Here is a 15,778-nt window from a genome sequence, read left to right as displayed (position 1 = left end):
GTAATGTTTAGAATGTCTGTATCAATAATATAGGAAAATGATGTTCGCCTTTTTCTCTTAGCTAATAAAAATGTTATATTTTCAGTTTAAATGAATTTTCCTTTCTACTTATGGATTTTTTTTCAGACTTTTAGGGACCAAATTTAACGTTCCTGCCATTAACCTGTTTCATAACAAATTGTTTCCTAGGTCAGCATTATTTCTTGGTACAAATAAGAGAGTGCCATTAAATGAATCCTGTGTTCAGACTTCAAAGCGATCAAACTTGTCCATAGCTGATCTTACAGTAGTAGGTGATAATGGACACCATTCAATGGACTTTTAATTTCCCTATATTTTAAGGAGTTATAAGGAATAAAACATGGAAGGTAAAGAAGTATAATATTCCAGAATTTAGAAAAAATGCATTATTAAGTGTGAAATATTCAATTATAAGAAAGAGTAGAATTAAATTTTCTACTGAATTTGCTAACTATAAATTGTTTCATTCAACACTTCAATATAAATTTCTGAAGCTTTTTAGAGTAAGATATTTCTTTGCCTTTATTTCTTAAACCTATATATATCGGAGGAATTTAACAACATTTAAGGCAACAATCTATGGTAAAACATAATTTCAGATCTTTTTTGAAGAAGTTGTAATGAAAAACCCAGCTGATCATCAGATAAGCTCCACTAAAAGACTATTAGATATAACAAGATAATTCAGAAAGTTGACTAGTTGCAAAATAAATATCAAAATCAGTAACATTTCCAGAGAAGAGCAGTAATCAGAAAAACAATGGAAAAATTATTCTTCCATTCACATTAACAACAAATATATATAAAAGAGTCAGAAATTAATACAACAAGCAAGATACAAGCTTTTGTGAAGAAAAGCACAAAAATTTCCTATGGGATATGAAAGAAGATTAGAAAATAATTGACTTATTTCTAGCTAGTGAGATCTAATAGTATTTCTTTAATTAATTTGTGGGTTGATACAATTTCTATAAACTTCAACAGGATTTTATTTTGCGTCTTTACAAAATGATTTTAAGTTTACCATGAGGAAGAATGAGCTAGCAAAACCTCTGTGTGTGCATGCTCATGTGTGCACGTGTGTGTGTGTGTGTGTGTGTATAGAGATAGAGAATGATGGGGGAGAATTGATCTTTATGTATTCAAGATTATGTCTTATAAAGCTAAAACAATTAACAAAATATACTAGTTGGATGTTATAGAGATTGAACAATGAATGCATTAGAAACCCCCTATCTATCTACCTTATGTAAGAATTTAATATATAATAAAGATGGTATTTCAAATTAGGAAATGGCAAACTACTCAGTAAATTGTACTAGCACAATTGAAGGAGGTTATCATTATCCTCATTTTACAAATGAGGAAACTGAAGCACAGAGAAGTTATGTAAGTTGCTTAAAGTCACACAGCTAGCATACAATAGGTTTAGGACTCAAACTCAGGCAGATTTACTCGGGAGCCCAAGCTTTTACTATTACACCATCTCTTCCTAATACTTGATTTTTCCAACAACCTTATTTTACGAATAAGAAAACTGAACAACAGAAAAGTAAAGTAACCTCCTAAGATGACGTATCTGAAGTATTCCAGAAACAGTTCTGGAATTTGAATTCAGGCCATCAGGGTAGCTATTTAATTTTTCAAAATATCTTGTACTTATTAGGACTTCCCTGGCGGTCCAGTGGTTAAGACTCCACGCTTCCACTGCAGGGGGTGCGGGATCTATCCCTGGTAAGGAGCTAAGATCCCACATGCTGCGCAACTCAGCCAAAATAAATAAACAAATAAAATACTAAAAAACATGTATATATTTTGTACTTACTAAATCGAAATTTATAAAAATCTAGGTCTTCTAAAGTGGTCAGATCATTTTTCTAAAATACAATTACTAACACACAATTTTAGTAATACCACTAAAATACAATTCACCAATTACTATAAGCTCTCAGATATAGTGTTATTTCTAGTGTCGGATAAGAAACTGTGAGAAAGAGGAGATGTCTCACGTCAACTATGGCCTTCCAAATTTAATAGAGACACAGATCAAGAATTATTTTTATATTGCATAAACTTCTCCAAAATAGGCCCAGTTCAGATTTCACCTTCTCTGAGGATACTTGGGTGACTTTATCTCACTCTCATCCCAAACTTACGACAAAACTAAATTGTTCCCTCCTCGTTGTGCTGTTTCCCTTCCCCGCCCACCTCTAGTTGAGCACAGACCACACACTGCATTATAGTTATCTGTAAAAATGCTTGTTGTGCCAAGATGTCAACAGCAAAGCAAGAACTATTTGTATTCTCACTGCGTGCTACGGTGTCTGGCACATAATAGAAGCTCAATAAATATTCTGCCTTGTCCTGAATCTGCTCATCTGTACTTACAGAGCATCCTTCTATATGGTACAAAACTGAAGGCTCTCGGGAAACAGACAAGAACTTCTAATCCATAATCTCTGAAGCACTAAGGGAGCAAGTAAAATGCCAGAAATAAGATTTTAAAAATCTGGCTTCAAATCTTGACTCTGCAGCTTTTTGACTATTGACCTCTGAGTTTTAATCTTTCTATAAAATGGGAATTATAATATTTACCTCCCAGGGTTTTTGTGAGCAATAAATGAGAGAAATTTAGTAGAAGGGCCAATTATACCGTCTACTATGTACTACCAGTCAACAATATTTATCCTATTAACATTAATATAGCCATTTTTAAGTTATCGCAACGTCACCTCTTCCGCCAGCCATTTTATATATCATCTAATCCTCATGACAGTGCTTTCATTCAGCAATGATACCTTCACTTTACAGGTAAGGAAAGATTCAGAGAGGTTAAATGGGTTGCCGGTGATCACACAGCTAGGAAGTAGGAAAGCTAGAACACCAACTCAGAAGTTGCTGATTACATTTCCTGCTCTGAGCCACTATAATTTTTTTTTTTAAATAAAGCAATATCTTAAAGAATTGCAGATCACTCTACACTAAGAAAGCTGTTTTCTAAAACATAGACACTAAATAGATAAAGATTTGGGGAAAAACAATTTAAAAAAATACAGACTTCCTAGATGACTTAAGTTTCACAAAACATTCTGGAGCTGAAGTAGTACAGTCAGGATTTAGAGAATGCTAGGTGACTTCCAATCTCCCTCTCTATTCCAAATTTTGATTTTAATCTACAAACTACCGAATATTTTTACTTGAATGTCTCAGAGACTTTTTAAAGTCAAAGATCCAAAATTAAATTAATCCATTCTTTTCTTTCTACCACGACTTTTGTACTATTTTCCTCCTTACTAAAAAATTTCTTTCTCTGTGTTACTATATCTGTGGACTACAACTCCATCCCCCCCCCTTTTTTTTTTTTTAATTTTATTTATTTATTTTTGGCTGTGTTGGGTCTTCGGTTCTGCGCGAGGGCCCTCCCTAGTTGCGGCAAGCGGGGGCCGCTCTTCATCGCAGTGCGCGGGCCTCTCACTATCACGGCCTCTCTTGTTGTGGAGCACAGGCTCCAGACGCGCAGGCTCAGTAGTTGTGGCTCACGGGGCCTAGTTGCTCCGCGGCATGTGGGATCTTCCCAGACCAGGGCTCGAACCCGTGTCCCCTGCACTGGCAGGCAGACTCTCAACCACTGCGCCACCAGGGAAGCCCCCCATCCCCTCTTAATTGCCCATCTCAGAAATCTGGAAATCCTTCTTGAACCTCTTTCTTTCATAACTACCTTCTCAAATCCCTCCATTTCTTCTGCTTCCCATCTTTACCACCATTTCACCACGAACATACCTGGCAAAATTCTTGCCAAGACTAATGTGCGTATTGAGCATGTTAAGCACGCTAAGAGCTGAGACAGCTTCCCGAAACGTGTGAAGGAAAATGATCAGAAAAAGAAGGAGGCCAAAGAGAAAGGTACTTGGGTTCAGCTGAAGCTCCAGCCTGCTGCACCCAGAGAAGCACACTTCGTGAGAACCAATGCAAAGGAGCCTGAACTGTTGGATGGAGCCCATTCCCTATGAATTCGTAGCATGATGGGTGTAAAGAAAATAAAAGACCAGGACTGTTAAAAAAAAAAAAAAAAAAAAAAAGGAAAGAAAAAATAAGCGCAAGTCATCTACTTGACTTGTATTAAAATTATGTTTACAGGGACTTCCCTAGTGGTCTAGTGGTTAAGACTCTGCACTTCCAATGCAGGGGGTGCAGGTTCCATCCCTGGTCAGGGAACTAAGATCCCACATCCACATGCCACGTGGTGCGGCCGATAAATTTAAAAAAATTATGTTTACTGTCCATTTCCAAATAAAGAAGATTGTGAATGCACTGATGGCAGAAAGTTTGTCTTCCTCAAATTCTACCCTATGCTTTGCAGTAGCTAGCCTAGTGCTTGGCTCCTAATGAAAAAAAAATTCTATTTGTCTGTGTATGTATGTATGCATCTATCTGTCTATATATCTATCTACCTACTTAACTACATACCTATCTTTATCGGTAGATTGTACACAAAACGAATATCTAACCAATTTAAAGAGAATGAATCCTTCAACTATGGGTAAAGTGTTCTGTTTCTCATGATCTAGTTTTAGTTAATATATAGCTCACATCAAATAAATATCCCAACCTTCTACCTAAATGCTGGTTAATTTTTAATACTGAATAACTTTTTAAGTTCAAATAGAATGTTCTGGCAAAACACGCTCCTTTCATTTCAGTCCATTCTCTATTTAAACATAGCATTTACTTCTAAAACACTACAGAATTTTGGTATGACCACATGGGAAAAAACTTCCATAATGTAACTGTTTTTGCTTTCTCCAAAGGGTTAAATATCTTGAATTCAAATTCTCAGCCAGAAGTTAATTGTTTTTAAAGCTAAGTACATATATTTATGTCTATCTAACAGAAAGATTTTGAGGACCATATCCCAGGCACGTTGCTAGGTCCTAAGGATAAGCAAAGATTTATGAAGCAAGATCCCTGATCATGAGAAGCCCACAGTGTACAAAGACTGATGATATTCACAGTCAATGAGAGAGCATGTGAGAATATCTAGTTCAGTGTTTGCTGCATACAAGGTGCTCAATTAATGTGTTAAAAGAAATAATCAGACTATGATACAGTAATGACTATCTTACTGGTTTATACAAAAATTACATTCAGCATCCTCCTTGTAGCTGAAATTATTTTCCAGAACACAGAATTCCAAGAGATTAACCAAAGATGTTTTGATTTCAAAAAATAATATCTCTTTGTCTACATGCATCTGATACATATATCAATTTTAATAAACCGTAACACATTTAGGGGACAAAAAACTATTAATGCCATATTAAATAAAAGGCAGCTGATTGATAGAAGCAAATTCACAACCCAAGTAACTGCAATTATTTTAGCTATTTCATTTTTGTCCTAATGCTAACATGTCCCTGAATTGTTTTCAATGGTTTTAAAGCAGCGAGGTGATTGTTTTGCCACAGATTCAGGAAATCATGGTTTATCGGCCAAGCCACTGACCTTCCAAGATCCTGAGCTAAAATCCCATTAGCACAAGTTGTTTTAATGTGAACTTGATGCAGCAACTCAGAACCTGAGAGAGGAGATCTGAAAGGCACCTTTCTAAAAAACAATTGATTTGCTTCATTTCATTGAAATGGCTAATGCTTTGATGGTTCATATTTACAATGGCTTGTCCTGCTCTTCAATAGAGTTGATATGTTGGAGTCTTTAACACCATAAACTTGATCAGAACTTCCTCAGTAATAAACAGACTGGATGGAAGGGGAGTGCCCCTCCTCACCGGGCCTCTGGAACCTATTTGCTTACCAATTTGTAGCTGAAGACATTGAGAATGGTGTTCTTCATGCTCAACTGCTCCAGGTAGTTGAAAAGAGTTCTGGGAAACTCAATATGCAAACTGGTTTGGGAGCCTGAAAGATTTCAAAGGGAAGAACATTTGACCTTCCTTAGGAAGAGCATGTTGCTCAGTTACATTCACTTTTTTTTTCTTAATTAATTAATTAATTAATTTGTTTTTGGCTCTGTTGGGTCTTCGTTGTGGTGCTCGGGCTTCTCACTGCAGTGGCTTCTTTTGTTGTGGAGCACGGGCTCTAGGAGGGTGGGCTTCAGTAGTTGCGGCAGGCAGGCTCAGTAGTTGTGGCACACGGGCTTAGTTGCTCCGCGGCATGTGGGATCTTCCCGGACCAGGGCTCGAACCCGTGTCCCCTGCATTGGCAGGCGGACTCCCAACCACTGTGCCACCAGGGAAGCCCACATTCACTTTTAAGTATGGAATTTTGGTAGCATTCATAAAACCCACGAAGAAAATCTATTTCCCTTGTAAGTCGCTTCCTAAACAACTCAGAAAACTAACAAGCTGGGATTCTAGTTTGTACATTTTTTTCTAAATGCCAAAGATGTGTCAAACTTCACAGCGACTTACGTTGAATCCCATGATTGTTAAAGACAAGAGACACACACCTCTTCTCCACATTAGGGCACAGAGAAAGCTGAGACTGAAACTTAGCAGCCACTAAAGGGCCTGAGTGTGTTGCTTTGTTTTTTCTTTTCAATTCCACTCTTTCGGAGGTGTCAGGGTCAGTGGAATTTTTTTTCTTTACTTTTGAACAGCAAGTCCAATTTAATTGTGATTGCGTTAAAATCAAGCCATTCAATCAGCACAAAATGCAGGTTTAACCTGCCCTCCCACCTTTTCCTTTTTTTAATATCAGAAGGTTTTCTTTGAATCTCTCCCAGGTTACTTGCTTATAAGTTTGCGAAGTGATTTTGCCATAGCAATACTTGGGTAGGTGTGATGAGGTCAGGGTTAACTTAACAGTCATCAACAAAAATTCCTACCCAAACCCTAAAAGATAAAAGAATTCTGTTGGGGTCATACCTCAGTACCCAGAGATAGGAAATTTACCCTCTGCAGGTCTGTAGAAAATCCTTGACAACTAATCCTATCCCAACCTCTCCACACTCCTGCCAACAAGAAGAATTATATGAATTCCTTATGGAAAATCTCAGGCCAAAAATTAAAACATCTTTTTATGCCTCATAGTTGATTCCTACTCAACTTCTCACCTGCATTTCAACAAAATCCCTCCATGACTCTCAGCACCACTTTTAGTGTATTTCTCTGGCATTTAACCTACTTCTTTTCATGTTGAAAAATAACTGACTCATAAGTTCTTCATAAAAATGATGGTGAGGGACCTCCCTGGCAGTCCAGTGGTTAAGACTGCACGCTTCCACTACAGGGGGCACGGGTTTGATCTCTGGTCAGGGATCGAACTAAGATCCTGCATGCCCCGTGGCCAAGAAAGAAAAAAAAAAATGATGGCGATCATAGAAATACCATGATTAATAGTAAAAGTCATTTGTGCAGGAGACAAAAGACAAGATAAAATAATTTTATGTCAGAATTTCTTTACTTTTAATTTAAATAAAAATAAGCAGCTAGAGATTGTTTAAATCATTTGGAAAACAAATTCAAACTTGTAAGATGGATCAGAAAGCTATTGTATGAAGCTGTTCATTACCGAGGGAAATGAAGAGTTACCAAAGAAGAGTTGGATCTATTAAAAAGCAAGATCACGGTTTCAATAAAATTAAACCATGAAATTAGAAATTCATTTTATTATTTCAATGTATATTATGTATGTATACATGGCGTGTATGTATATATTTGAGAATAGCATGTGCTGCTTTCCTATGTATCTGATATCTAAACTGTCCAGCAATTTATAGAAGCAAAAAATTAAAAATCTCCTTATTTTTAAATATTTTAATATGTATTGTTATATGTATTGAAGAAAATGTGAAAATAATTTTCCCCTCAGTTTTCTTCTTTGGGAGCTTAGTTGCCAATTAAATGAGAGAATATATAAATAAACAAAAAATTAAAAGTATAATTAATTAAAGCTAAAGTATCTATAGTGATTAAGTAATCCAAGTATTTCAGATTATGTAGTTAAGATAAATAATATCAATAAGGATGAAAAATTAATCTGAGGTCTCCAACTATTTACATATTTGTATGTATATGTGTATTTATCTACTTTGTCTCTCTCAACTTGATAAGTGATAGCCTGGCAGAAAAAATCATGGAAATTCTTTTTCATTTCAACAATGATTCCTCATCTCAGCAAAAATACTCAAGAAAATTCTAAATCCATTCTTATTTCGCTGGCTTGCTAGCTCACACTTCAGAAGTTACTTATTTCTCTTGAGTCTGTCTCAACTAAAAAATTAGGCTAAAATCCGTCCTTCTCCAGAGATAACTTATATAAAATGCTCAAATTAAAAGTTACCTATCAAGTACAAAAGAATGCCAGTTCTCTTATTTCTTTGAAGAAGAGTCCATATGAAACACAATCTGCACAGTTGTGAATGAAAGGTGGAAATTAAAAGGGAGTAGTAATAGATAGCTGTGAAATCCCAAAGCCTATGAAATCCAATCAGAAAAGGGAAGGGTTAAAATAGGAGAACTCCCCAAAGCTTAGATGACTTTGGAAACACAGATCAAAAACAAAGACAGATAGTATAATTAACTCCATTACTGCTCAGTCAAATGAAAACAGTCATGACATCCTTACTTATTTATGACACCAGCAAATAGCTCAATTCCACCCCTGGATATTGCTGTAGGACAGCACTGGTTCCACAGCAGGTGAAACAGAAACAAGCTGGTAAAATTTATGTCACTAGGTCATGTTATAGATATAAGATTTATGCAGAAGTCCCATAAAAAATAAGTAGCTTTTATACCTTCTTATAACAATTCTTGTTCTCGAGCAAACCAAAGTCTATACACAGAAAGCTGTAATTTTCTCAAGTGCGTTTAGAATTGTGAAAAGCCTATTTACTTAAGTATATATTTTGCCTCAGGTATTGGAATTTACCAACAACAATAATAAAATCTTTGCATGATCAAGCCATCTATTAACATTTATGAAATATTTTCATTTCTGAGTTGTCTTCCTTAGCAAATTGGAAAATTAAGCAATGTGGTATATAATCTCCACTGTACAGAAGGTTCAGAAGGAGGAAGAATAAAGGGAATATTCAGGTCACTCACAACATTTCTTCCTGAGATGTTGTCTGATTCCTCTCCACCTCTGTTCTTACCTTTCTGACCAAATCTCACTTTCCTGATCCCTTTGGTATTCCTACTGCCTAGGGCAGTACATGGCATGTAGTAGGTATTTGTCTGCAAAGAATTTCACTGTGCATATATATTCTACTCAGACTCTCTTGTATATCTTTGTATCTATCTTCAACGTCAAGGACAAGTACCTTATTTACAATTGATGTATAATATTTAGTTGGTTGACCGATTTCCTGAGTTAGATAAATAGTTTTACAATGGTCTTAAATCTTTTCTTCACTGCTGGTGGGAATATGAATGGTTACAACCATTTGGATGGCAATCTGTTTTTTACACTTTTGGTCAAGAATATTCAATGACAAGCTGCAGAACACAGTTTGTAAGAACAAAGAAAAGTAGAATGGGTAAATAGTGGTTTATTCATAGGAGGCAATATTGTAGACTAGTGAAAAAGTATCAACTATCCCTATACAGGTTACCAAGGAGACTCTCCCAAATAGGATGTAGAGGGAAAAAAAAAAAAAAAAAAACTAAATTGTACATCATTTATATAAAGTTTTAAAGCATGAAAGCAATATTGTCTATTTTATTATACACTACACATTGAAATTATGTTTTTAAATGCATGGCAATGAGAAACATTACATTCAGTGGAGTGGTTGCCTTGGGGTAAGAAAAGGATATTGCAGTCAAGAAGAGTACACAGGAACACAGAACACTGGGGAAGCCAAATGTATTGGTAATGTTTTACTTTTTAAGCTGGATGTTGAGAACGTGAGATTTTTTAATTGTTATCATTCTCTTCACCTTTCTGTAAATCTGAAATAGTTTTTAAAGGAATAAGAAAATAACATTAACAAGGTAGTAGTTAATCTACCGTGGGATAAATATCCTAATTAGATTCTTTTTCTCTTTTCCATCTCAAAATTGTTAAGGAAAACAGTGCCCTGAATAGAAATGATACGTTGACATGAGGGGCACCATCTAAATCAAGCATGGCAAAGGGACATGAACCCCAGAGCCCACAAGAATAGATATGAAACTTTAAAAAGCAAAGGAAACATACTCTCTTTAGCCACTCAGTAAAATATGATGACACAGTGGCCAGGAAGCCATCAAACACCTCCTTCTGCCAGCAATCTCAAAAGGCTGCTCAAATTCTTTCTATAAATTGGGCGAACACCTAAGTTATCTTCCAAGTAACACAGTTTTAAAAGCAAACACGGGCACTATTAAAAACTATACTGGAACAAAAAATGTAAACCAGGACTGTCCCACCGAACCAGACTGACTATAGACTACAATTGCTGGATGCGCCACTGCAGTAACAGGTTTATCGAATTTAGTGGATTTTATGGAGGCAAATATGAATACAGAAGTGTACATGTTGCACTCCATTTGAAATACTATTTTTAGATGAACTGGGAAATCAAAGAACTGGAAAATAAACTGACAAAAATCAGGTAGACATAGGAGAGGAGTGAAATCCTCTTCTTTTATAGTGGTCTATCTGGAGATTTTGTCTAAAATCGACATTTGTGACTGTCAGATGTAGGCATTTAACTCAGTCATAGTGGCAATTTAAAAAGTCTTAAGTGGTTCTCTCTGGGAAGTGGAATAGCAGTTGGAGGAGGAGTGATTATGTCAATATCCTTCCATGTGGTTGGAGACATTCTTTACCATAAGCATGGATTCTTTTTATAATTAAAATATGTTAAAAATTTATAAAAATGATAATAGACAGTACTCACAAGTGCACAGGGTAAATAATGGTAATACCTCATATTTTTATTGAGCGTTTATTATGTGCCATGTACTTTGTTAAATGATGAACATGAGTTATCTCATTTAATCTCTTCACAACAATCCCATAAGTTATTATGCCCACACTCTAGATAAGAAAACTGAGATATTGGGTGGGTGTCACAACTTGTCGAAAGTCAGACACAGTTCACATGTGCGGGACCTGAAACTTGTACCCAGGCAATCTAACTCCAAAGCTGCCCCCTCAAGTCATTCTTCTCTTCTGTCTCCTATTTGAACATGATGCTCCAGGGAGTATACATTGGTACAAGTTTTCATATAGTATTTTGACAACATGTATCAAAACTTTTAGTGTGTACACTCTGTGACTCAGAAATTCTGTTCCTATGTATTTATGCTAAGAAATAATGGTAAATACACCCCAAGGGATATTTTAAAGGAAGTCCATCCTTGCAATGCATATGAAAGCAAAAAAAAAAAAATCAATATTCATCAATAGAGGATTGATTTTCTTAAATTATGATATATTCATACAATATAATACATTCAACCTATACTTATTTACATGGAAGATTAACAGGCTTATATTGAAAAGGCAAGTTGCAAAACAATATGCATATATGATCTTGTTTTTGTCAAAAATAAAAATGCATAAACAGAGCCATAGAATACAGTTTGGAAGGCCATACTCTACAATACTGCTTCCCAGGAGAGATCATTTCTAATAGCTTGACGTAAGTAGTACCTTCCCCGTTGATTTGCCATCATGATTCTCTGCTCTCAGCCGTCATAAAAATAATATACATTCATTTGCTTTCTTGCCTATTTTTTGTATCTTTCACCAATTTTATGCTAACTAAGGGCAGGAACCACATCTGTAATAGCAATCCCTATTTACCAAGGCCCAAGTGGTACAGAATATGTGCTTCAGAAATACTTGTTGAACTAATGCCAATCAAATTTATTTCCAGGTGATTTTCACTTTCAACTTTCTACCTTAATCCATTGTTTCAGCTTTTACAAAGAGAAGGGTGGGTATTGCTGGTATAATTATGGAGAAAAAAAAACCCAGTAAAGCTATTTTTATTATGGTAAAGCCAATCAATCAATCAATCTAGCAATGCAGAGGCAGTGCTGACGAAATTAAAAACCACACTAGATTTGCAGCCACAAGACTTAGTCTGCAGCCTGCCTTCCAGCTCAGGCACTTACTAGCTGGGTCATCAGTCTCTTAAACTTCACCCATCTTCTCTTCTTTCCTTCTTACTCTCACTGAAAACATTTATTCCCATATTTATTTGCAGAGCAAAGAACTGGGCTACCTGCCTCAAGGAGGCTACAGAATCTTCCAGCCCTCAGGGCCCTATGTGGACCAGGAAGAACCCAGGGGCAGAGACTACAGAGGAAGAGCTGCTGAGGATTTGGTTTGGGGGTTTTTTGGTTTGTTTTGATTTTGGAGTGCCATCAGGAGGTGGAGGCCATAACTTAAAGGGTTGCAAAGCCTGCTTTCTCTCTCATTCTTCTCAAAGAAAATAGGCTGACCTAGCCCCAGCCTCACACTGTCAAAGGTATAGTCACTCCATAAATATTTGTTACAAAAAAGAATGAATGAACATGTAGAACATTCTTTTTCATTGGTCTTGCTGTGGCAGTAAAAGCCCTAAAAATCGTAACTGGAAAAATGTAAGATTTGATAAATATTGAGTTTAGGGAAGAAAGAAATGTAAGTATAAATTAATTTGTTTTCAGTGTAAGACCTTGTATGTAAGGTTCCAACACAATGAATTTTTACAGTGAAGCTATAAACTCTAAAATGGGGATTATGAACGTGGACACTATAATTTATAATACTTGCATAGCTTTCAATTATTCAGGTGCTCAAAGCCCAACAAATTGAATAATGAACAGGGGTAATGAATTGAACGCTGAGAAGATGGTAACAGAAAACACTGGGTAGTCACCACGGAGAAATTCACATACAGAAGTAGCCCTGAAAGAAACACACTTGTTTTGAAGGACACATTTTCTTTTCTTTCAAGCCAAACATTTACGGAACAGTAATGCAAGTAGGAATTGCTTTCAAGAAATACCTGTTAAAGGCAGAAAGCTGCTAAAATAGTATATTTTAGATGACCAAACAGAGAATTAGAATTGTAAATTGGCCTGTAACATTCTCGGAGAGCGCAGTTCTCTATTCCATTATCTTTAACCACATGGAGAAGGGGGATATGGGTTCATATAAATTATTAAGCACCATTGCTTTAGATTTAGGCTGGGAAATGTGTTGATATTCCACCGATCCTAAAGCACGGGGTTCTTCACAGTATTTCATACAACACTGCAGATCAGAAATTTAAATAATGAGATGGCTTCTGAACTCGCTGTTCAGACCCGGGTTGGATGATGCACGCTCGTGTCTGCCAGTGAAGGTTCTGGAGGAAGGATGCCTACTTAGCCTGGTACCCACATCTCTGCTGTCAGTGATACTGCAGACCCAGACAGGCACAACATGCAGTTGGCCAAAATCGTTGAACGATTCGAATTAAATGCAATTAACTAAAGTCAATAAAAATTAATGATCCGCGCGCCTCTAACCTCCACCACCATCATACACACTACTCAGTCTGCACACCCATCATTTTCCACATAAAGGGTATTTATCAAAGCAACTTAAAAATCATTTGTCTTCTAGACTATTGTAAGCCACGAGGTAATACTGTATAGTGATTAGCGTATTGTCCGTGAGGTCAATACATCTGGCTTCGGATCTCAGCTTTACTGTTTTCTAGATGTATTTTAGGCAAACTATTTAACCTTCTAATATTCAGTTTCTTTATCTGTATAATGGGGATAATAACAGTACCTCCCTCTTCAGATTATTGGGAGTATTAAATAAGATAATATATGCAAAACTTTCAGTATAGTCATAGTTAGCACTCAGTAAGCATCAATATTAGCTATTCTTACTGGCTAAAGCTGCATTGGCAAAGGCTGTTTCAATGTATCTGAAACACTGGGACCTGGCACTCATAAACACGAGTTGTGCCATTCACAAGAACCATTTAAATGATCATCTGGGGCTCGAGGCTTTCAGGGGCAGCTATTGCTATTATACCCTTAGAAACGGTTTTCCAGCATCAACATGGAAAAGTTCACATGGAAAATGAGTGCCTATTTACCTCTGACAGTTATTTTGATGGGTAGACCAAAGGGACTCATCAGTTTGATATGAATTATAAAATATGTGTAACAATTGTTAAGCTGTTGTACCTGTATAATTTGAGTTTGATTGTTCTGATCCTAAAATATTGTTCTACCCAGTGGAAATCACCATAATTATCCCAAATCTGCGCTGGAACTACAAGATCGACAGTGCAGAACTCTAAAACCAGTTATTTTACTGGGAGAATTTCATAGAAAATTTTCAGTGATATTTCACCACTCAAAAAATAATTTAAAACTATTGAGGTACTTCAGGACTTCTCTCAGATGCAAATGTAAACCTACTAGAACATCTGGACTATTTTGCCTTTTGTTTTTAGTCACTCCCTAATCAAGGAAAGTGGAAATTTGTAGGAACCTTAAAGATCATCTAATCTGACCACTTTATACTAGAAATGAGGCAATAAGGATGAAGAGAGGAAGCTATGTTTCAAAGAGCCAAGATTCAAATGGAATTTTTTCGTGGGCCATAAACATATTTTCAGTGATGTTGGTGGCTGCTGAAACGCCCAGGAAACTTTATACATGGACATTATAGAACACAAAATATATATTGCTATTTATCACTTTTACTTTATAATCCCAATAGTAAATTAATGGCTCTCTAAATATTAATACAAACACGTGGTCTTTAGTTTCTTTAAGATAAAGCATAGGACACCTACTCCGTAGAATTCTCTTTATGCACAGCATTTACACGCATACATCAAGGATTTCATTTTTTTTTTTTACCTACCTAAGAATTTCATTTTTCCTCTTGCTATTTATATTTCTTAAGTCTCCAATTCAATTGTAAGATATGAGGTGCAGAAACCTCTTTCCCCTTTTTTAATCACCTATAACATGTGGGGCATGTTCATGATAGGTTCCCATGATTCACCGCCGATGAATGAGTTCTAAAGGGAAGCATTTAAACTATTAAAGCTGATGGACTATGAACTCTGAACTCTTAGAAACCTTGGGAAAAAAATTTTTGTTTAAGGGTGACCTGAACAACCAAAGGACAATAATTCACACTATGACCTTGGATAAGTCAATTAACCTCTTTGGTCCTGGGTTTCTTCACCTGTAAAGCAAAGGGGTTGGCCAGAATGATGTCTAAAGAGCCTTCCAGATCTCCACATTCTACGATGCTGTGTTACTTCATTACCTTGGTCTCTCTGTACAGTGTTAGGTTATAGCCGTCACCCCTTCTAATAGCCATTCAATCTTACTTCTAAAAGCCAGGTCCCGCCGGTGTCGCTGGTAGCGGAGGCTGCATTGCTTGTTTCTAACGCGCAGTGGAGAATTCAGTGGTGGGGAACAGATGAGGATCGATGTCGCTGTTGTGGCCACAGCTGGGACGCAATCTCAACCTTTGTGCAGAGGGGCCCTTTGCTTTGGGGTTGGGAGTATTCGAGAAGGCAGGAAGGAAAACGACCACTGGCAGGACAATCCCAGCAGGACAGCTTCATGTTTGGGGATGTCTTTGGTCAGCATATCACTCCCCTCCAGTGAGCATTTGGTCTGGAAAAAACAAAAAAACAAAAAAATGTGTATCTGTTGATCTGATAGCATTGGGAGGCTTCCTTCCTGTTCAGCAAAGTACAGAAATGGGTCCTGTGAAATCACAGACAAGTAGACAATCTCCCCTTTGCCCCCCATCCTTAGCTTTTCACTCCAACTGAGATACAC

At 36.6% G+C, this 15,778-nt stretch overlaps 1 long non-coding RNA gene across 2 annotated transcripts in view; it reads right to left on the bottom strand.

Moving 5' to 3' along the window:
• Window positions 1–10,885: 10,885 nt before the first annotated feature.
• Window positions 10,886–15,778, bottom strand: part of LOC118883974 — a 58,498-nt gene continuing 53,605 nt past the window's right edge. For both annotated transcript variants that reach the window (XR_005017164.1, XR_005017157.1), the window contains one exon: window positions 10,886–15,610. This is a non-coding gene — a long non-coding RNA (uncharacterized LOC118883974). The remainder of the gene's footprint in view (window positions 15,611–15,778) is intronic.

Source organism: Balaenoptera musculus, chromosome 1, assembly GCF_009873245.2.
Source record: "Balaenoptera musculus isolate JJ_BM4_2016_0621 chromosome 1, mBalMus1.pri.v3, whole genome shotgun sequence".
NCBI classification, from domain to species: Eukaryota; Metazoa; Chordata; class Mammalia; order Artiodactyla; family Balaenopteridae; genus Balaenoptera; species Balaenoptera musculus.
The sequence above is the reverse complement of the archived record's forward strand: the minus strand, read 5'-3'. Positions and strand labels throughout refer to the sequence as shown.